We start from the raw sequence: 24,883 nt of genomic DNA, 5'->3' as shown, positions 1-24,883 counted from the left end.
TCCCGCACCCTCATTTTCTACTTTGGCTGACAAAGATGAGGGCTGTGAACAATTTATGAAAACTTTACATGGCATACAAACCCATCCAGCCGCCTTTCATGCTCATTAGAACCCCCCCAATTACGGCCGCGGTTATTCTTCTCGAGGTTCTACCTATATAGGCTCTTATAATAATAGTAAGGGACGTGGTTAAGGCCGAAGGGTGCCTCACTACCAATTGTGCAAAACCTATGGAAATTCTGCACCATCTTGTCCTAATCTTCCTAAATATGCTCCTCAAGCTCCATCAACGGATGAATAATTGGCAAAAGCATTTCATGCCCAATGCCACGTTACCTCAAACACCCATGATTGGACTGTTGATTCAGGGGAAACAAATCATATGACTCAAACCATTCGACACCCTATAAAGGTAACAATAATGTTGTATCTGGAAACGGTAAAAAGCTTCCAATTTCACATATGGGTTCATAATGTATATCTAATACCATCCCATTATATAATATTCTTGTCATTCCTAATCTCACCAAGACATTATTATCAGTGAGTAAGCTAACCACGGACCATCCCGTTGACGTCCTATTTCCCAACCTTTTTTTTTCATATTCAAGACCGAAAAACAAAGAAGGTGTTAGCTAAAGGAACTTGCGAGGATGGGCTTTATGTACTCAAAGATGAACCCCGCACGTTGATTGCTACTGGAATATCTAATTGGGCCTCTTATGAACTTTGGCATGCTCGTTTGGGGCATGTCAATTTTAATGTTATTTCATTTTTAAATAACTTTCCTGCATTATCTACGACTTCATTGTTACCAAAACATACTAATAATTACACACCTTGCAATCTTGCAAAGGGAAAATGATTGTGTTTTAGTAAAAATTTGAAATGTTCATCTAATCCATTGAATTTTGTACATTGTGATTTATGGAGGCCTTCGCCTATATGCTCTAAAGATGGTTATCGTTATTATGTGGTTTTCATAGATGATTATTCCATGTTCACATGGTTTTATCTACTTAAATGTAAAATGGGCTTTTATTTGGTACTACCCAATATCTCTGTTCAAACACAATGTTTGAGAAAGATCAAAGTCTTCCAAAGTGATGGCGGAACTGAGTTTGTAAATCACAAGGTTCAGAAAATGTTTTATGATAATGGCTAATTTCATTGTTTTTCATGTCCGCATACGGCCAAACAAAACAGACTGGCGAAACGGAAACATCGGCATATTGTTGAAACCGGTTTGGCAATGTTATTTAATTCCCATGTTTCGACATCTTATCGGATTTATGCATTTACGTCAGCTACATCTATTATAAATCGATTGCCAACTCCTTTACTAAATAATACAAGTCTCCTTTTCTGTTGATATTTAATCAAGGCCCTTATTATGCAGACTTTCAAACATATGGTTGCCAAGTATTTCCTTACTTACGTGACTATTCCAAACACAAACTTGAAGCTGGAATCTGAAGACTTAAATTATGATGTTTAAACTCAAAGACATGTTTATTATTATTTAAATTCTAAGACTCGTGTAATGAATGGTTGACTTTTATATATGCCGCGAAAATTTTTCATTCACTTTGATATTTAGAACTGTGTTTATGAGTAAATCCAACGTCCAAGTAGGGAACTGGGACCGGGGCCTTACAAGTTGGTATCAGAGCATAAGTTCGAGAGAATTAAGCATCCGAAACTCTTATACTCGAACAAAGAATGAGACTTAAGTAAGAAAAGAAAAAAGATGTCAGTTCAAGAAAGCCATGTGTCACTCAAGCAAGCTGGGCAAAGGAAAGAACATGATTAATTGCATGTAAGAATGCTTAACTGAGTTAGCTTAATTGCTAGAGATAGGAGTATATGATTACATGAACTGCTTGATTGTCTAATTGTTTAAAAGTGGAAATAGCACAAGTAGACTCACGAAGGGAAGTTTATAGGACACGGAAAGTAACGTGATCAGCTAGTCCCAACTGGCCACTGTTATTACCTATTAGCCTTATTATCCTTGTACTAAATAGTTCCTTAAGTCATGAAGTTTGTGTTTCCTTATAGAATACGAATGGCTGGAACTAGGAAAGTTGTTGGACAGGGAGGTCACACTGGACGTCGTGGTAGGCCACATATCGTCCGAGACTTTTCTGAGCCAGTTACTGACGCAAGATAGGAAATAAGTGAAACTCTGCGGGACCAAGCAACAATGAAGGGTCTCAACTGGATCATGTTGTTTAAGCCTCCATTGCTTAAGCTGTAGCTGCTGCAGTGAAGAATCTGCATCCAAGCAAGTCTGCTAAAATCCATGCGAGGACCGCTGAGAGGACGGGGGAAAATGGCAAGAAGGATGATGACTCAAGTGAGGTTAGGTCAGTGAAAGTTGATAACAGAAAGAGAGGCCAAGGTGGGTGTAACTACAAGTCGTTCAAAGGTTGCGACCTTCCAAAACTGACTGGTTTAGGAGACGTAATCACTACTCTCCAATGGATAACCACAATGGACAAGGTTATCCAGATTAGCGAGTGCCGTCTCAACCAAGCAGTGGGTTATGCCATTTAGTCGTTTGGTGAAGAGGCTATGTACTAGTGGGAGACTTTGGAATAGAGGAAGACTCGAGAAGAGTTTAAGGCGATGAGGTGGGATGGCTTGAAGGAGATTATCATGAAACGATTATGTGCTGATGCTGAAATTGAGAGAGCTGAGATGAAGTTTCTAAATCTGAAGGCGGGTAAGATGACACACCGCGAATACATTACTATTGCATGTCTAGGTTGGTTCCGGATATGGTAAACTCTGAAGTGAAAAGGATCAAGTGCTACATCTGAGGACTTCCACAGAATGTCCGCACCTTAGTCAGGGCAAGCAAACCTGCTACTTTTGACTCTGTTGTCGAACTCGCAGAGATGGTTTACGATGACCTTGTCGTGGACGATGTGGTATTAGAAGAGAAGAAAGAGAAGAAATGGGTTCCTCCTGCTAAGCGTCCCGGTACTCAAATGTAAAACCCAAAAGATAAGAAGCAAAGGGGTGGGAGAAGAGGTCGTGTAAGACTTGCGGAAAGATGCATGGTGGTGAATTCAAGTTGGGGTACTGGCTCTGATTTGTGCCACAAGTGTGGGAAGTCTCATGGTGGAGAGTGCAGACTAGGGTCAAACGCTTTTTACAAATGTGGGAAGGCGGGGCATTACGCTTATGAATGCAATGTCGAGCCCACATGTTACAAGTGTGGTAAGAAGGGTCATATGGCAAAGGAATGTACCGAAGTTGGAGGAAGTGGAAAGATGGATGCTGACCAAGCTAGGCCAATGAACATGGCCTACATGTTAACTCAGGAGCAGGCTAAGTAGATTCCAGATGTTGTGACAGGTACGTTTCTAGTAAATGGTATTTCTGCTTATTTGTTGTTTGATTCAGGTGTAAATAGAAGTTTTGTAGCTACGACATTTAGCAAGTTAGTAAAAATGAAATATTGTCATGTGCCTGAAACTTTTACCGTAGAAACAGCTAGTAAGACCTCAGTCAGGATAATGAGAGTGGTTAAGAATTGTAAGAGTAAGAGGGACATGAGTTCCATGTTACCCTGTATGTTATGAACTTAAGAGGGTTCGACGTGGGTTTAGGAATGGATTGGTTATCTGAGTTTGAGGCTCAGATAGTGTTTAGGAGTTGGTTATTAAGGTTAAAGTCCTTGGATGGTGGTACGGTGATGTTTATGGTGATAAAGAAAGTTCAGGGCTTAATGTCATTTCGATGATAAAAGCTGAAGGTTTGTTAAAGGGAAGGTGCGGTGCCTACCTGGCGTATGTTGTCAAAGCTACGACCGAGATGAAAGAAGTGAAAGATGTTCCTATTGTGCGCGACTATCCAGAGGAGTTCCCTGAGGACCTTCCGGGGTTGCCACTGGAGCGAGAGGTAGAATTCTATATAGACTTAATACCAGGAGCACAGCCCGTCGCGAAAGCACCTTACCGCCTGGCGCCATCCGAGATGAAAGAATTGATGTCCCAACTGCAAGAACTCCTCGACAAAGGTTTTATAAGGCCGAGTGTTTCCCCGTGGGGCGCACCTGTGTTGTTCGTTAAGAAGAAGGATGGAAGTATGAGAATGTGTATAGACTAACACGAGTTGAATAAGCTTACTGTGAAGAACATATATCCGTTGCCGCGGATTGATGTTTTGTTAGATCAACTACAAGGTGCAAGTTGGTTCTCACAAATAGACCTTAGATCAGGCTATCATCAGCTGAAGGTGAAAGAGGCAGACATGCCTAAGATAGTTTTTCGAAAAAGGTATGGACGCTACGAGTTCCTAGTGATGTCTTTCGGTCTAACAAATGCTACCGCAACATTTATAGACATGATGAATAGGGTATGTCGGCCGATATTAGACAAGTTGGTTATCATTTTCATTGACGATATATTGATATATTCGAAGAATGAGTCCGATCACATTGAGCATCTGAGAGAAGTATTGGAGATTTTTAAGGAAGAGAAGTTGTATGCTAAAATTTCGAAGTGCGCATTCTGGTTGCATGAGGTATACTTTCTAGGTCACGTAATCAATCCCAAAGGAATTACGATGGACCCATCTAAGATTGAGGGGATAACAAATTGGAAGACTGCAAAACCCGATGGATATACGAAGCTTCTTGGGGTTGGCTGACTATTATAGGAGATTCATCGAAGGCTTCTCCAAAATAGCCGCACCGTTGACCGGAATGATCCGAAGGTCTGTAGTATTTAATTGGGGTAAGTTTCAGGAAGAAGCTTTTTAGGAATTGTAAAAGAGACTCACACAAGCTCCAATCCTTTCCCTACATGACGGTGACGAGGATTTGGTTGTCTGTACCGATGCTTCGCATCGTGGGTTAGGTTGCGTGTTAATGCAACGAGGAAAGGTGATAGCCTATGCGTCTAGATAGTTGAAAGTTCATGAAAGTACGTACATGACACACGACTTAGAACTAGCAGCAGTTTTACATGCCCTAAAGATTTGGAGACACTACTTATATGGTACTAAGTGTACTATCTACACCGATCACAAGAGTTTGAAGTATTTCTTTGAGCAGAAAGAGCTGAACATGAGACAGAGGAGATGGTTAGAGTTGATAAAGGACTATGACTATGATATCAAATACTATCTTGTTAAGGCTAATGTGGTCGCCGACGTGCTAAGCCGTAAGAATGAAGAAGTCGTTGCAACAGTGAAGTCTTATAAGTTGATCATTAACCCAGATCTCTTCGAAGAGATCATCAAGGTACAGTCGGAGGTGCTTATAGATGAAGGGCTAATAAAAAAGGAAAGAATTTTTAGACAGCAAGACAAGCTGATGGACAACACCCATGGTGTGAAGACTAGGTTTGGTCGTATGTGGATTCCACGCTATGGAAATCTTAGAGGTCAAATCCTAGCCGAAGCTCATAAGTCAAGATACACGATTCATCTGGGATCCACCAAGATGTATCAGGATCTAAAGAGAGACTACTGGTGGCCGGGTATGAAGAATGATGTAGTAGATTATGTTAGTAAGTTCTTAACTTGCCTGCAAGTCAAAGCAGAGCACCGGAGACCATATGGGAAGTGCAGCCTTTAGAGATACCAGAATGGAAATGGGAACACATCACCATGGATTTTATAACTAAGCTACCGTGTACAGCTAAGCATCATGATGCCATTTGGGTAATAATGGACCGTTTAACGAAAAATGCTCACTTTATGTCTATACGAGAGGCTATCTCGTCAGAAACGTTAGAAAATGTTTTCATAAAAGAGGTTGTGGTTAAGCATGGAGTGTCGTTGTCCATCGGGTCCGATAGAGATACTCGTTTTACATCAAAATTATGGAAAAAGTTCCATGAAGCTATGGGAACAAGGTTGAACATCAGTACGGCGTATCATCCTAAAACAGTGGGCAGTCTGAAAGTACTATCCAAACCCTTGAGGATATGCTATGTGCTTGTGTTTTGGATTTGGAGGAAGTTGGGATGATCATCTGCATCTTGCGGAATTCTCTTATAACAAAAGCTACCATTCGAGTATTGGTATGCCATATTTGAGATATTGTATGGAAGACGTTGTAGAACTCCTGCATGTTGGGGTGAGATTGGTGATGACCGTCGTTTGAGTCAATCAAAAACCTAGTTAAACTATATAGATAGGATAAGTAAGGTATCGTATTCACCAGGAGTATGTGGTCAATGTAATTCGTGTACATATTTAATATTATGAAATGAATGGTCTTTAGTGCTGATCACAAAAGCAAATATTTTAGTTTAGAATTAAGAAAACGAACAAGCAAACGAGTTTCAAACAATTAACAAAGCAAATCACACCCGGGAATTCAAGTAAGCAACCAAACAATATCTCATGCAACCTAACAGATTGATTATCAACGATTAACTGAAAACTGATCAACCAGACAAAACCTTAGACGCCAACAATTACTTTACACACAGCACTGGTTATCAAACAGTCCTTGCCAGTGTGACTCAGTTAAGGGTAATTGCACATTTTATCGTATTCAATCTAACCAAACAGTTATATGACTAATTATCTAGCAACCGGTAACAGATCGTTCAGACCAACGTAAACCTAAACCGACCAAACACACAGAAATTCTAAATATCAATAATCATATATCAATCATCGATAACAAAACATAAGTATTCTTAATCACATGAGAAAAACTGTAAAAACTTACAAACTATACATCCCGGGTGCGACTCTAGGAGATTAGCCGAGCCTAGACATCATTGAATCTTCGATACGGATGATAGGAATCATATGTAGGATCTTGACACGAGCTAGGATAGTGGAAATCTCCTATAGGAACTGCTGGAATCGCCTCTTGTTCGTCAAAACGAAGTTAGGGTCATATGATGAAAGATATGATATTAACCAAATTTTCCCGTCTGCACACCCGTCGCGGTACGTGACGGGGTCTTCTATGGCCCATCGCGTACCGCGATTGACCAAAAGTCAAAAGTCTCATTTATTTCCCATCGCGGTACGCGATGGGACCCTCAACACACCCATCGCGTACCGCGATGGGTTCTGCTACAGCCAATCTTTAATGAATATTATCGTTTCGCGTGCTGGACGTCCCGGGTCTTCATTCCGTATCACAATAGGTCCATAATGAGTACTTTAACGCCTGTGACCTGAAATCCAATACTACACGTATGAAGTATCGATAGTTCATGAAAGTACGTACATGACACACGACTTAGAACTAGCAGCAGTTTTACATGCCCTAAAGATTTGGAGACACTACTTATATGGTACTAAGTGTACTATCTACACCGATCACAAGAGTTTGAAGTATTTCTTTGAGCAGAAAGAGCTGAACATGAGACAGAGGAGATGGTTAGAGTTGATAAAGGACTATGACTATGATATCAAATACTATCTTGTTAAGGCTAATGTGGTCGCCGACGTGCTAAGCCGTAAGAATGAAGAAGTCGTTGCAACAGTGAAGTCTTATAAGTTGATCATTAACCCAGATCTCTTCGAAGAGATCATCAAGGTACAGTCGGAGGTGCTTATAGATGAAGGGCTAATAAAAAAGGAAAGAATTTTTAGACAGCAAGACAAGCTGATGGACAACACCCATGGTGTGAAGACTAGGTTTGGTCGTATGTGGATTCCACGCTATGGAAATCTTAGAGGTCAAATCCTAGCCGAAGCTCATAAGTCAAGATACACGATTCATCTGGGATCCACCAAGATGTATCAGGATCTAAAGAGAGACTACTGGTGGCCGGGTATGAAGAATGATGTAGTAGATTATGTTAGTAAGTTCTTAACTTGCCTGCAAGTCAAAGCAGAGCACCGGAGACCATATGGGAAGTGCAGCCTTTAGAGATACCAGAATGGAAATGGGAACACATCACCATGGATTTTATAACTAAGCTACCGTGTACAGCTAAGCATCATGATGCCATTTGGGTAATAATGGACCGTTTAACGAAAAATGCTCACTTTATGTCTATACGAGAGGCTATCTCGTCAGAAACGTTAGAAAATGTTTTCATAAAAGAGGTTGTGGTTAAGCATGGAGTGTCGTTGTCCATCGGGTCCGATAGAGATACTCGTTTTACATCAAAATTATGGAAAAAGTTCCATGAAGCTATGGGAACAAGGTTGAACATCAGTACGGCGTATCATCCTAAAACAGTGGGCAGTCTGAAAGTACTATCCAAACCCTTGAGGATATGCTATGTGCTTGTGTTTTGGATTTGGAGGAAGTTGGGATGATCATCTGCATCTTGCGGAATTCTCTTATAACAAAAGCTACCATTCGAGTATTGGTATGCCATATTTGAGATATTGTATGGAAGACGTTGTAGAACTCCTGCATGTTGGGGTGAGATTGGTGATGACCGTCGTTTGAGTCAATCAAAAACCTAGTTAAACTATATAGATAGGATAAGTAAGGTATCGTATTCACCAGGAGTATGTGGTCAATGTAATTCGTGTACATATTTAATATTATGAAATGAATGGTCTTTAGTGCTGATCACAAAAGCAAATATTTTAGTTTAGAATTAAGAAAACGAACAAGCAAACGAGTTTCAAACAATTAACAAAGCAAATCACACCCGGGAATTCAAGTAAGCAACCAAACAATATCTCATGCAACCTAACAGATTGATTATCAACGATTAACTGAAAACTGATCAACCAGACAAAACCTTAGACGCCAACAATTACTTTACACACAGCACTGGTTATCAAACAGTCCTTGCCAGTGTGACTCAGTTAAGGGTAATTGCACATTTTATCGTATTCAATCTAACCAAACAGTTATATGACTAATTATCTAGCAACCGGTAACAGATCGTTCAGACCAACGTAAACCTAAACCGACCAAACACACAGAAATTCTAAATATCAATAATCATATATCAATCATCGATAACAAAACATAAGTATTCTTAATCACATGAGAAAAACTGTAAAAACTTACAAACTATACATCCCGGGTGCGACTCTAGGAGATTAGCCGAGCCTAGACATCATTGAATCTTCGATACGGATGATAGGAATCATATGTAGGATCTTGACACGAGCTAGGATAGTGGAAATCTCCTATAGGAACTGCTGGAATCGCCTCTTGTTCGTCAAAACGAAGTTAGGGTCATATGATGAAAGATATGATATTAACCAAATTTTCCCGTCTGCACACCCGTCGCGGTACGTGACGGGGTCTTCTATGGCCCATCGCGTACCGCGATTGACCAAAAGTCAAAAGTCTCATTTATTTCCCATCGCGGTACGCGATGGGACCCTCAACACACCCATCGCGTACCGCGATGGGTTCTGCTACAGCCAATCTTTAATGAATATTATCGTTTCGCGTGCTGGACGTCCCGGGTCTTCATTCCGTATCACAATAGGTCCATAATGAGTACTTTAACGCCTGTGACCTGAAATCCAATACTACACGTATGAAGTATCGATAGTTCTAGAATAAACAGTTAAAACTAAATAATAAATGAACTAAAACATGTACAAATTAACCGACCATCACATCCCCACACTTATCTTTTGCCTGCTCTCAAGCAAAACTCTAAAGCAAACATCGACCTCCATCATAGGTATTTAGATTATCGCCATTAATACTAGTAAGGTTTAAGGTTATACCCAGTTTCCCAGACTGACACTGTTTTTTGATTGACATCTCACAAATACGGTTAAATGCTATAATAAAAACAATAGAGCTGCCCAGGCAGGTGTACTTTGTTTCCGGTTAAGGCACACATGCTCATACCACTCGTAATATAACATCTCTCCTCTCGGTTTAATATATGGACTAGCAAAAGATGTGCCAGTATCACTCAGCTCTCAATATCACTCATAAGTACATATTAATCCATCAAGCTGATTTGGCATAAATGCAAATCAAGAGGTCTTTAAAAGAGTTGTAACGGGGCCAGGTGTAAGGGTATGGAAGGGAAATATTTAAGTAGCTCAAACGATCCGACCCGGCTTATTACAAAGCATCTAAATAAACGAAACAACTGTACAACTAACTGACTGATTATATACATCTAAATAAACAAGCTATCAACAAACTGATTTCACATTTTTTTAACAAAAACAAACTTCAACGAACGAACTACATAATACATAACTGAATATAAACAGACATCTTTTTGTCTTTTTCTCAATTTTTTTAAGCATAATAATGTGATGCTTAACAAAGAGATAAATATAAATACAAAACAAAAGCAAATACAATTACAGATACAAATAAACCTATTAAGCCGGATCGTACCGTAACATAATGTCGGGGTTAAACAAACGAAAAGTAAGTCCAAGAAATGTTTTCTAAGGGACCCAACCCCCCGCCCCTCACAATAACCTCACCTCTTATGTGTAATAATGAGGCCCCAACCCCCCAATACCCACACTCACGCTCATCCAGATGAGGCTTAACCTAGTTGCCTCTATCACTTTTGCATTTTGCCAACTGTGATCCCGTAATCCATGAACATATGTGAAAGCACTCAAAAGACATGTGTGTACTATATATTATATGTGTATTATATATATTTGGGTCAACTCACACACGTACCGGAGGAATAGGGTTGACGATATAAACATGTGTACCTGTCCCCATGACTCGTTATTCCCGCCTAAACGACCCCATTTTCAACTTCTCGTAATAAAAACATTTGTGAATAAGACTAATGAGACGCTGAAAAACCAACCATGACCAGAAACCTATGACTTGACATTAATGGCAATAATTAACAGTTAACAACTTTGGTTTCTGAACACTCTTCGAGGTACTATCGGGCTAAAAATTTTCAAATTTCCCCCATCCCCACACTTGAGGTTTACATTGTCCTCAATGTAAGAATACTTAACATTGTCCTCAAAGTTAAAATGATATAACGATTAATGAACATTTGAGGGACGGGTTAGAAATTGATTTTTTGACTATTAAGCAATTTTTTTAAAATTTCGGGGCTTATGTTTGGCGGTTCTACTAACAATTATACAATTACACTTTTAACGTTTAAAATAATAGAAACAAAATTAAATTATGAAACTGAAATCACCTGATATCAACGTGACTGGAGAAGGACCAGTCGGCTCGTGAACTCTCAAAAACACTCGTGTACTCTCGTCTCATCCAATTACTAAGCTGAAAATCGAACCTGCAAAATCTCGAGATGTGTAGAAGCAAGATTCTCACAAGTGTAAGACATAGGTCTTTTAAGAGTTTCGAAAATGAATAATTGTTAATTTTATTAAAACAATTACCGAGCCAAATTAATTCGTTTCATAATAAATTTTGTTAAGTTAGTTAAAAACGTTAAAAGACCTAACTCACTTTCGTAGGAATCACGATTGCATTTAGCATATGCAACAAGCCCTGTATACCCCCGGTAGCCCGGAAGGACGAGTGGGGTCTCGTGAGGGTTTATAGTGAACTACACCCACAGAGTTCGGTTACAACAAAATGTACAAATAAAGTCAAACACAGCAGCAATCAAAAGAAATATAAACATATAATCCCAACCAGTTACCCAAACATGATCCCCCAAAATATAATATAATATAATACAAACCATGATACTAATAAAAACAATATAAAATGAAAAAGGGTAACCAAAAAGCTACTGTACTGGCGGATCATCATCTGCCTCGTCCTGTGGATCTGCTGGCGGGTCCACTGCAATAATCAATGACGGTGGTAATGGTACCTGCGAAGCAACAAACAACAAACGAAAGTAATCATCATAACGGGCCTATTGGGCCCGCATCTGCTCTCCATGTGCCAGCACGGTCCCTAAAAGCTGCTGCTGCTGATAAATCATATCCAATGTGACTAGCTGCTGCGGCTGGCGTGAGGAAGATGCTGAGGCCTCTCAGAGCGAATGCTGCTGCTGCGGTAGCTCGATATGTGGAGTCGGAAGACGCTGCCGGCGTGTCGGAATACCTCTCTGAAGTGAAACTGCAGCCTCCGATCCCTCTGGTGGTGGTGCCTGTGGACCCTGTCGGACCGGGACTAAAGCTACCGAATCCTGCTCCTCGACAATCCCAGCCCAACGGGCCTCCGATATCCTTAAAACACCTGTATCTGGGCCCCGCGTAAAATATCCAGTCGGATAACGCTCAAAAACCCCAAGCCTCTCAGCGATCCTCGTAATATACGACCCTAAAGGTAAGCGTGCCGAAGATCCCTGAAGTCTGCTACCCCGAGCGAAAGATGTGAGCAGGAGCATCGCCACATTGGCCGGTCGCTGGCCAAGGATAGAATATAAACACAGCATATCTAAGTTGCTGCAATTCTCGTGGCCCGAATGTCGGCCTACGAGAGTACAGGCAACGATCTTGTGAATGTAGCGATGGACGGGGTCCTGAATAGACGACTCCACAACAGAACTGGAGTCGGCCCCGTCGGCGATCTTCGCCCAGTACTGGCCGAGCTGGGTCTCCGTGAGCCAGTGCTCAAGGGACGCCTGAGCATGTGTGGTGTAACCACGTATACTCTGTAGGAATATAGGCGCCTGAACCACCTCGGTCGTATAAAATCCAGTGGCCACGGCAAAATCTGGGACTGACATCTCGTACAACTATCGTCCCAGTGAAAATGAAACTGCGCGTGGCTTACTGAACTCCGTGGGCATAAAGTCAAATGTCGAATAAAACTCACGTGTGAGCTCTACATATGGAATCAAGTCACACGCAAGCACATCTGCCCACGGAGCAGTCAAAAGTGCATGTACCTGGGTGTCAATCTCCAACTGACGCAGCAATGTCCAATCAAATGAACGGTGAAGAAGCAGCTACATCTGTCGGATCCGCTGCAATCTGGTGCACTCATCTGTAGTCAAGTAAAATCGGAGAACCTGATGAGGAATACGTCCATCACCCATAATTTTTGCTGGCTCGATCACCTCGACAATCTGCACCTCGTCACTATTATAGCAGATGACACGAGGGTCAGCCCGCTGCCTCTTGCACCGGGTGCGCGAGGACTCTGGTGCATCAGCCATATCTGCAAACTCAAGCAAACAAGTTAGATATGCTAATATGGCGATGACCGTATAGCATTTTGGTCTTGGTCGTTCCATATAATAAAATAATATTAAAATATTACGAAAATATTAAAATAAAAATAAATAAAGACGAAAAATTCGGGGACACCCTGTGCGTATATCTAAAAACCAGATTAGCCCGCCCGAATGGAGATTGAGTACGGGCGGGTAATCAATTAACAATTCAAACTGTCAAAGTATCCCCGAGACTCGATTAACAAAACACAAACAAACGTGACTCGTCACAACTCAATTAACTACACACAACCAAGCAAAACAAAACACAAGTTAACTGACTCGATCTAGCTAACACCCAAACCAAGAAACTGTCTCGAAAAAAGTGCAACACCCAACGAAACTGTCGGTAACAAAGAAGATATGTCAAATCGGTTTTTTTTATGAATATAAAATCAATAAATGAAGTTCACAAATAAACGTTTCATAATAAATTACTGATTTTTAAATTTTTGAACTTTTAAAACCCAATTCGCCATAAAATCACATTTAAACAAAACCGACATCCCGCTAAACCGGTAAAACTAACCCATCCTGATAACCTTTCGAATTACACCAAAACAAATTCCAATGACAATAAGCATCCGAAAACCCGGTCACTAACTCAACCCGACAACTTTCTAGTAAAGTAACAAATAACCCAACTTGTAAACCGAATCCCCAAATTCAACTCCGTAACCCGATATTGTAAACCGAACCATCCCGCAAGTTACCAAAATAGTTTCTCGACAAACTCAATTAACCGACAAAAAATAATAATAATAACAAATAATTACCTCAATGTCGGATCGGAAAGCCAAAAGAATAATAATAATAGCGGAGACGGTGGTGGTGACTGTAGGACGGTGGCAACAGTAGGACGGTGGCGGTGACTGTGGTGATGTGGTTACAGTGGTGGCGGAGTGGATTGGTGGTGGTGTTTCAGCGGTGGTGGCGGTGTGTCTGAGGACGAAGGGAGACGGCGGTGGTGGGTGGTTAGGTGGGAGATGGAGGGACAGAGATGGACGATAATGGTGGTTATGTGACTAGGGGAAGAGATGGTGAGGGAGGGAGTGTTGGTGTGGTGATTGAGTTCGCCAGAGAAGAAAGAAGAGAGAGGACGGAGAGAACACCGGAGAAGAAGAAAGAAGAGAGAAGAAGAATGAAGACGACGGTGTTTATAACACCCTGGGTGGGCGGAGCTCCATCGTGGTACGCGATGGGTTGAAATGTACCGGGAGCGTACCGCCGCCCAATATGTAAAAAATATTAGGGTTTACCCCATCGCGGTACGCAATGGGGTGTTATGTCAGGCCCATCGCGTACCGCGATGGGTCCAAAAGTCAGATATGAAATTTTTCGAAAACGCACCTGTTTTAGGATCCCGACATCACCCTGGACACGTTCAAACACTGAAAATACCTTTACATACCTGGAGTGGCGTGTACTACACAAATGCTTACCGAACTTCTCTAATTTCCCATTCTTCAACAAGCTTCCCCACACTTGGCGTTTACTGCACAAAACTCGAGACGACACTAAGTACAAGACTCAATAAAATAAAGAAAAAACTGGACAGACACTTACAAACCCCGGGTTGCCTCCCGTAAGCGCTGAATTTAAAGTCTACGGCTCGACAATGTCTCGAACTCAGTTATCTTCATAAACCGGTGAAGTTACAATAAAATTCACCGATTCCTTATCCAGCTCGTGTATGTTCTTCATCTCCAAATATGGCTTCAGTCTATAGCCATTTACCACTTGCCTCAAATGATCATCGAAATCTTCAATATCGTACTGACCATGATTTCCAACCCTTACAATCAAATACGGGCCCGTCCACTTACTTTTCAACTTACTCGGGAAGAGCTTCATCCTTGTGTTGTACAACCACTTCGTTGACCCACTTAAAAATTCTTCAACCGGATATTAGCATCATGAACTTTCTTCATTTTCGCCTTATACGCGGACGCTCAATCATATGCCTCGTCTCTCAACTCCTCGATCTCGCACAAAGCCAATTTTCTCGCTTTACCTGCATCATCATAATCCATGTTAACCTGTTTTGTGACATTCGTCAATTTCGGGTCTCGTTTGTATTCGTTTTTGTATTCGTTTATCATGTAAACTGACCCATTTTGTAAACCAAAGCTTATGATATAATCAAAATGATGGATTTTATGTTACAATATTGTTTTACACTTGTTGGGTCTTGAAAACATTCTTTTTGGTCCTTAAAACTCTTTAAAAATGACTTAAACCAAACTTTGGGGACTATTATTGCCATTTACCAAAAACTTGTTTGACCATTTCAACCATCACATGCATCTTTACCCTATCTGTATGAACCATACTCTTACCATTATAAAAGCAAGGCTCCATACACCATTTTGGTTGTTCATCTTCTCCAAATCTCTCTCAAATCCACATATTCATCTTCAACATTTTGTTATTTTGATTTCTTAAGGTCAACTAACTATAGTCTTTCATTTTAACTTGTCCATCTAATATTACTAACACTTGAATATGGTGGTACAACATATATATAATACACACCCCTTGTTTACTTTATTTTTTACTTCACCGACTCCGGTTGGTTAAGTTTCGAATGTCATTAAGCAAGGCTTCATGAAGGACTTCGTGTTCTTGATATATATTTACACACACATAACTTATTATGCATATCACTTATGACTAACTTCTAACCCTTTTTAGTTTGTTCATCTTATTTACAAGTTCCATGGTGTGGGTTTGTATAAGACTAACCTCGGTTTAACCGAAACTAGTCCAAACTGGAAACCAAACTTTTGTTTACTAGTTTTGTTAAACTAGTTGTTTAAACATGTTTATTGCTAGATTTGATTTTCAAAAATCATTTTTACAAGTTCTTTAATATTAAGCATATGGAATCCATCTATGAACTCGTTGGGAGATGGAAACCGAACTAAACCGAAACTTTTGCTTAAAAGACTTGTAGTTAACTTTTTAGTTGTAAAATTTAAGTTTTCTTCATTTATAAACCAATATACAAGTTCTATGATATTTGGGCATGTAGAAACCATCTATGAACTATTTGTGAGATGGAGACCGAACCAAACCAAACTATTCCGACTTTTACTCGCTTAAGACACACAAGTGTGTTTTTAGCTATCAAGACTTGTATATTTCTTTAAAAATAGTTTACAAACTGATTTTAATTATTTTCTTAAGTACTTGGAATTGTTGGATCCAACTTGATCTCATCACATAGTTTGGACCGACAAAACCGAACACTCGCTTAACGTGCGTTGTTAGTTCTAAACAATAGATCTACATACTTGGTTAAGTGTTAGTATATTTTAATGAGTTATCTCATAACAATTAATATGTTGGAAAGTTGACTTTGGGTTTGACCATTTGTCAAGACCCGAACCGACAACCCGAACACTCGTTAAAGACCCGTTTTAGTATCTTTGTCCCAAAGGAACTTGCATTTTAGCAATTTTCCCACCTTATTACTTAACATTGGTTAAGTAAATATTAAGGTTAGATACTTTAACCCGGTTTCGAGCAAACTTACGTTTTTAAAGGATTGTTATTATAAATTATTAAATAGTTACATTTTAAACCTTGAACTTTATTTGTTTGCTTTTTGCAACAATTATTTTATTTAAAGATCTTCAAGACAACCATTCTAAATCCAAGATTTTATTGTCATTTAGGCCTTGCTTGTTAAACTTCATCCATCCGGTTATTCATCTTTTACCGATCAAGTTTTATACTTGAACGTGAGTAACTTCATACCCCGTTTTCTATCTTTTATTTTGGGGGTGACATTTCATCTTATCTAAACTAAATGTTTTATACTTGGGTCTTAAACCACAAACGTTGTTGTATAATTTACTTGAATAATTGCTCGATTTGGTGTTCTATGCTTATTTGCCTATGTGTTTATCGCTTTTGAATGGTGGAACTATAAATCCTAGACCATTTGGCAACCCCTCATGGCAAGGTGTCGTTAACGTAATGCAATTAACGATAACTATAAAATCCTAAACTATTTGGCAACCCCATATAGTTGGGTGTCGCTAACTTGTTAGCGATAACTATTTATCCAAGTTTATAGCTATTATTTATGGTTTTGTATACTAGTTTTGTGGCTTTTCATACTATATATCTATTGTTCAAACTTATGAATTGCTCACCAACCTTTGTGTTGATAAACTTTATTTTATGAAATGTTACAGGTTTGCATCTAGGTTGATTTTGGAGTTTGGTGAAGAAAACGTCACATATACCGTTAGGATATTAGCAAAAATGAACTATATTTGATTTGCTATATTTTGTTGTATTTGACTTATGAATATTTTGTTATGTGACATTTTCGATGTTGTTAAATGAAATGAGTTTGTTAAATATTGTCGCTTTAAATAGTGTCATGCGCTTATGAGAAATCGTTGCACCCTGGCATGTTCCGCCGCCTTTGGTCGGGGTGTGACATGTTTAGTATCCCAAATCGCTCTTTGTGCAATTTCAACAGGTAAATGGCAATCCTTTCCATACACAAGTCTATAAGGAGTGGTTCCAATTGGCGTTTTATAAGCGGTTCGGTAGGCCCATAAGGCATCGGTCAACTTAGTTGACCAATCCTTTCGGTTCGTCCGAACAGTTTTCTGTAAAATCTGTTTAATTTGCCTATTGGAAACCTCAACTTGTCCCCTCGTTTGTGGATGGTAAGGAGTTGCAATCCTATGATCAACACCATATCGTTTAAGAAATTTCCCGAATTTAAAATTCTTAAAATGAGATCCCCCATCACTTATGATGGTTCGGGGGACTCCAAATCTCGAAAAAATATTACTTTGAACAAAATTGCAAACGACTATGTGATCATTTGTCCTAGTGGCTATCGCTTCAACCTATTTAGAAACGTAATCGACGGCCACTAGGATATTCAAATTACCGTGTGAATTCGGAAACGGGCCCATGAAATCGATCCCCCAAACATCAAAAATGTCAACAACTAGGATCGGGTTCAAGGGCATCTCGTCCCGCTTAGAAATACTCCCGAGTTGTTGACACTTTAAACAGTGTGTCGCTAACTCGTGAGCATCCTTAAACAATGAAGGCCAAAAGAAACCACTCGTTAAAACTTTTCGAGCTGTTTTCTTGCCACTGAAATGACCACCACACGCAGATGAATGCGCGTGTTCCAAAACTGATCTGACATCCTCCTAGAGTATGCATCGTCTGATCATCTGATCTGCACCAATTTTAAAAAAATCCGGATCGTCCCAGATATACTGTTTAGCTTGGGTCATCAACTGTTTCTTCTTTCTCCTTGGCTAATGCTCTGGTGAATCACCTGCAACCTTAAAATTTAACAATATGAGCAAACTAAGGATTTTGTGAAACTGCTAGAATGTGCTCATTCGGGAAGGACTCGTTAATGGGCCCATCAGTGTTCCCATTTTCCACCATAATTCGGGACAAGTGATCTGCAACAACATTTTCACTCCCTTTCTTGTCCCGAATCTCTAAATAAAATTCTTGCAACAGCAAAACCCATCTGATAAGCTTCGGTTTTGCATCCTTTTTATCCATGAGGTACCTGACAGCATAATGGTCAGAATATATAATAACGTTACTACCCCAAATATAAGACCGGAATTTGTCTAGAGCATATACTACTGCTAGTAACTATTTCTTGGTTGTGGTATAATTTAATTGAGCATCCGAGAGGTTTTACTTTTATAGTATATAGCAACGGGTTTCTTTTCAACCCGTTGACCCAAAACAACCCCTACCGCGTAATCACTTGCATCACACATTATTTCAAAAGGTAAACTCCAATCGGGTGATTGCAAGATCCGGGCTTCAACTAATTCCAATTTCAAAATGTCAAAGGCCTTAGCACATTAATCATTAAAGTCAAATGGGGCATCCTTAAGCAATAAATTACATAAGGGTTTGGTAATGTCACTAAAACCCTTAATAAACCGTCTATAAAACCCGGCATGCCCCAGAAATGATCTAATTCCTTTAACATTTGTGGGATGAGGTAAAGTGGAAATAACTTGGACCTTAGCCCGGTCCACCTCAATCCCACGACTTGAAACAACATGGCCTAATACAATTCCCTCTTGGACCATAAAATGGCTCTTTTCCCAACTAAGAACCAAGTTCGTTTCGACACATCTTTTCAAAACTTTTTCGAGTTGGTTTAAACATGACTCGAAAGATGTGCCAAAAATCGAAAAATCATCCATGAAAATTTCCAAAGACTCCCCCACCATATCTGAAAAGATACTCATCATGCACCTCTGAAAGGTGGCGGGGGCGTTACATAACCCGAATGGCATTCGCCTAAACGCGAATGTGCCATACGGGCACGTAATCGTGGTCTTTTCATGATTTTCATGATGAATAGCTATCTGGTTATACCCGAAATACCCATCTAAAAAGCAATAAAATTTTTGACCATATAGCTTTTCGACAATTTGCCCGATAAAAGAAAGTAGAAAGTGATCTTTTGATGTTGCCGCATTCAGTTTACAATAATCAATACAAATGTGCCACCCGGTTACCGGCCGGGTGGCGACCTCGTTACCTGAGTCGTCCTTGACGACTTGGATGCCCGCCTTTTTCGGTACTGTCTGTGTCGGGCTCACCCACGTGCTGTCTGATATGGCAAAGATAATGCCAGCATCTAACCATTTCTTCACTTCCTTCTTCACCACTTCCCTCATGTTCGGGTTCAACCTCCACTGAGCATCGTGCGCAAGTTTGACAGCAGGATCTGTTAAAATTTTGTGCATCACAATTGAGGGACTAATTCCCTTCAAATCCGCTATCGTCCACCCGATTGCTTCTTTATTCACAACCAGCACGTCCATCAAAGCATTTTCCCGTTCAACAGATAAGTTAGAAGCTATAATAACAGGCAATGTATTATTCTTACCAAGAAAAGCATATTTTAAATGCTTTGGGAGCTCTTTCAGCTCGACTTTCGGTGCTTCCAGCATTGACGGTTTCAATCCAGTATCAATCTTCTCGGGAAGTGGTTCAACCTGAACTGACCATGGTGGACGGTCTCCTCGCAAAGCTGCGATCTCCATTTGTCTTTCCTCCTCTTCCAGCAACTCGTCTGTTTCCACCTGTAACCTGTCAAAAAAAAACACGTCTCTGCTGTGCCATCCAAACTGACGACATAGTTGTATAGCGGAATGCACTCGTCAATGACATCGGCCATAAAGCACTCGTCATCGACCGGAGAGTTATCTCCACGTGTGAAAACATTAATTCTCAGCTTACGGTTACCGAATGCCATGTCAACAGTACCATTTCTACAATTAATGTTGGCATTTGCGGTAGCCAAAAATGGTCTACCGAGGATAACCGTAGGCTGTTTAGTCCTCTCACCCGAAACATAATCAAGGACTAAAAAGTCAACTGGAAAGTAAAATTCTTCCACATTGACGATAACGTCAGTCAATATTCCTCGGGGCAGTTTCGGTGTCTGGTCAGCCAAGACAACCATGGTGGCAGCCGCACGAAGCGGGCCAAAATCGTACTGGTCGTATAAACTTCCCGGGAGAATACTGATGCTAGCTCCAAGATCTAGAAGCGCCCGAGTCATTTTAAAATCACCCACTTTAATGGGTATAATAGGCGTTCCCGGATCTTGTAGCTTGGGTGGAAGAGCACTCGAAAGAATTGCACTCACATTATCGGTAAAATCAATCTGTTTAGGAATCTTATGACTCCTTTTCTATGTGCACAATTCTTTTAAATACTTAGCATATGCGGGAATTTGTTTTATGGCATCTAAAAGAGGAATGTCAATTTTGACTTGTTTAAACGTTTCCCACATCTCTTCTTGTTGCGGACCTCGTTTTGATGCCACCTTCGCCTTTGATGGCGCCAACAAAGCATCAGGATATGGAACAGTTTTCACCTTTTCCTTATCCTTAGAGTTGTTGGTGTCATCCTTCGGAACCGATTTATTATTTTTAGTTTCAGTTTTGTTAGGTTTATTTAATTCAATCGGTTCTGGCTTATCATCACTAACGAGATTTTCATCAATCTCTTCCACCACCCCATCAACCAAAGGTGGTGGACCCCAAATCTTATTATCATACTTCTTACCATTACGTAAAATACTTACCTGATTGACGTGCTTTTTCGAACAAGAACTATGATGATTCGGGTTGACTGTGGTGTCACTCGGAAGTTGGCCCGCATTCTTTTGTAATTTCGCCATGTCTGAAGCGAGCTGACCAATTTGCTTCATCATTTCCTCTGACGATATATCCCGTAACTCGAACTGTTGTTTTGTCTCAGCCTTTTGATCAGTCATAGCTTTCAATAACGCATCCAACTTCGAGTGTAATGACTCGTCCAAATTACCCAAGGACCGTTTCTGCTGCTCCTGATTACCCGAAAAATTTTCACGCCGGTTACCGTCTCTGTTATACCCCCGATTCTGATTATTCGAACCCTACTGATAACCGCTATGGCGGTAATTACCCTGCGATCTGTTCTGGCTCGATCCCTGGAAGTTTGGGTTCAACTGAGAAGACGCGTTCCCGTAACGAAAATTCGGGTGATTCCTCATGCCTGGGTGATATGTGTTTGAATTGAACCCTTGACCTTTGGAATCCCCGTAAGCATAATTAACTTCCTCGGTGTCATCCTCCTCATCATCATCATAATACTCGGGGCAATTTTCTGCTTTATGCTCGAGTTCACCACAATCTTCACAAACCGGGAATTTCACACCAACTTTCCCGACCTCTTTCTTCTTACCCTTTCTGTACCCAGCCAGTTCACGTTCTAACTCAGCAATTCTTTCAGACTCACTCGTGACTGACTTAACTGATCTAGATGAATTACCACGTCTTCGTCTTTCAGCTGCTGCTTCTGCCTTGGAATCTTCACACATGAACTCTAAAAAATCCCAATCATCTTCCTCAGGCTGATTCAACAACTGACTATTACACGAGGCCTTAAGATGCTTTCGGTCCTCGTATGTCAAACCATCAACAAAGCACTTTACCAGTTCCCATAGTTCGATTTGGTGATGTGAGCATTTTCTGATCATATCCTTATACCTGGTAAAAGCTTCATGGAATAACTCACCTGGTAACTGTGAAAAGTGACGAATGTCTGAACGGGCCTCGATAGTCTTCGACTGTGAATAAAACTCGTTTAGGAAGACTTGTTGCATCTCGGCCCAGTTTCTAATACTGTGTGTTGGTAATGAGTTAAACCACAGTTTCGCTTTGTCTTTTAATGAGAACTGAAATAACCGCAACCGGACTTTATCCTGATCGTACGTACCATCACCAATAGACCCGCAAATAGCCGAAAATTCGGCTAAGTGTGAATACGGGTCTTCCGAAGCCATCCCGTTGAAATGAGGAACGATGTTGATGTAAGATGGCCGGGACTTGAAAGTTGGTTGTCCCTGCACTCGTTCCTGTGGAACCAACGGAGATGCTCCGTCTGAGATAGCCGGTATGAACCGACTGTTAACACCATGAGCTGGGGCTATGTAATTTCTCCTTTGCCTCCCGGGGTTTCCCATACCACCCCGGTTAACCGGAATACCACAAACTCTTTCGGTCCGTTCCGCCCGATTTACCCTTTCTCGATCCCTTATGTGTCTGTTAACTGGTTCAGCCCGTCTTCGATTAACGGGCTCCTCCACTTCATCTTCATAATTATTATAACCCACATATTCCCGCTCAAAACCCTCGTTCTTGGGCTCAACTTCCCGATTATCTCTAACCCATCTGTCTACCTCATTATCAACCTCCAAACCTTCGTTTCCATTATTATTATTTTCCCCCTCGTCTTCATCTTCTGTCGGATTACTCGGTTGAACATCATCAAGATCTCTCTAATATCTGCGATTGCGAGTATTTTTTTGGAGTTGATGGTCCAGCCTGGTCAAGGTTTTGGTTTCGGTTTAGGTTCTGGTTTCAGGTTCGGGAAGCACGAACTGAGTTATTTTGGTTATTTTGGTTATTGAAGTTTGGTGGGTCAGGTATGTTGTCTGGGTGCAACATGTTGGTTCGTGGAAGTAGATCTTGATTCTGGTTATCGTTCTGGTTCTGGTTTTCGTTTTGATTCTTGTTCTGGTTCTGGTTCTGATCTTCCATTTCTGAATTTCTGTTTTGAACTCGGTTCTGCCGAGCTAATCTCTCAATTTCGGGCTCGTAAACTAACGGAGACTGTCGGCCCGAATGGCGGGTGCGCATAAACCTGTAATCTGCACAACTAACACAACCCGAGTAAAATGAAAAAATAAAAATAAAATAAATTAAAATAAAATAAAATTTAAACTAAGAACTGAAAATTAAATTAAACACGAAAAACAAAAAGCGCGCTAACTCCTCGGCAACGGCGCCATTTTGATGACCGTCGTTTGAGTCAATCAAAAACCTAGTTAAACTATATAGATAGGATAAGTAAGGTATCGTATCCACCAGGAGTATGTGGTCAATGTAATTCGTGTACAGATTTAATATTATGAAGTGAATGGTCTTTAGTGCTGATCACACAAGCAAATATTTTAGTTTAGAATTAAGCAAACGAACAAGCAAACGAGTTTCAAACAATTAACAAAGCAAATCACACCCGGGAATTCAAGTAAGCAACCAAATAGTATCTCATGCAACCTAACAGATTGATTATCAACGATTAACTGAAAACTGATCAACCAGACAAAACCTTAGACGCCAACAATTACTTTACACACGGCACTGGTTATCAAACAGTCCTTGCCAGTGTGACTCAATTAAGGGTAATTGCACGTTTTATCGTATTCAAACTAACCAAACAGTTATATGACTAATTATCTAGCAACCGGTAACAGATCGTTCAGACCAACGTAAACCTAAACCGACTGAACACACAGAAATACTAAATATCAATAATCATATATCAATCATCGATAACAAAACATAAGTATTCTTAATCACATGAGAAAAACTGTAAAAAGTTACAAACTATACATCCCGGGTGCGACTCTAGGAGATTAGCCGAGCCTAGATGATGTGTAGTGAAACACACTTACTTTTCGTATCATTTTTATCATGTTTTAATTGCTTTTTAGTATAATTATTATGTTTTATGGTTTGTTTATGCTTAATGTTACAAAGATAATTGTTTACTTGTAGGTTATGAGGTTTGGTGAAAAAAAGAGTTAAATTGAAGAGTTTAGGGACTTAATTGGTCAACTTTCAAACTTATAAGTCAAGGCCCGACCCAAGCCCACATCTTAGAAGCCTTTTATAATAATATATGAAGTTAATTATGAGAGTTATCAGCCATTATTCAGCAAAAAAACCCGAAATCAATAAAACCCTAACTTGGGCAGCAAGGTTGCGATCGGACAGCAGGAAAAGAAGAAGAAAAAAAAAGAAGAAGGAGGCTGTTGGCGGCTGTGGAGGCTAGAGGAAGAAGAAGGAGGCTCGGGGTGATCTTTTGCAGCTGCTAGGGGTCCTTTACATCGTTTGTTTCAGCCATATAACTTAAGTAATTCATCCATAAACTTTACTTATTGTTCAAGAACCCTAACTTTGTTGATTTAGTCTTTTGCTTTGAATTGTTTTGCAATTGATTGATAGTTTGTCTTGTGATTGATATTGTTTGGATCTTGAATGAGTTTGATTATGTTTACGATGATGTTTATGATGTTTTTCTTAAGTATACATGGCTGTCCAAAATCAATGTTAGGCTAAACTTGCTTGTTCTACCTAGGATAGATGATTGTTGAGTAGTTTAGACTTGTATAATGGATTGTTAATGTTCAAGACTTGAATTATTGATGTAAAGTTTAACTAAAC

The sequence above is a fragment of the Bidens hawaiensis genome, unplaced genomic scaffold (genome assembly GCF_021521415.1).
Source record: "Bidens hawaiensis isolate Kalapana, Puna unplaced genomic scaffold, B.hawaiensis_p1.1 tig00000702_1, whole genome shotgun sequence".
Lineage (NCBI taxonomy): Eukaryota > Viridiplantae > Streptophyta > Magnoliopsida > Asterales > Asteraceae > Bidens > Bidens hawaiensis.
Note: the sequence above shows the minus strand (reverse complement) of the source record.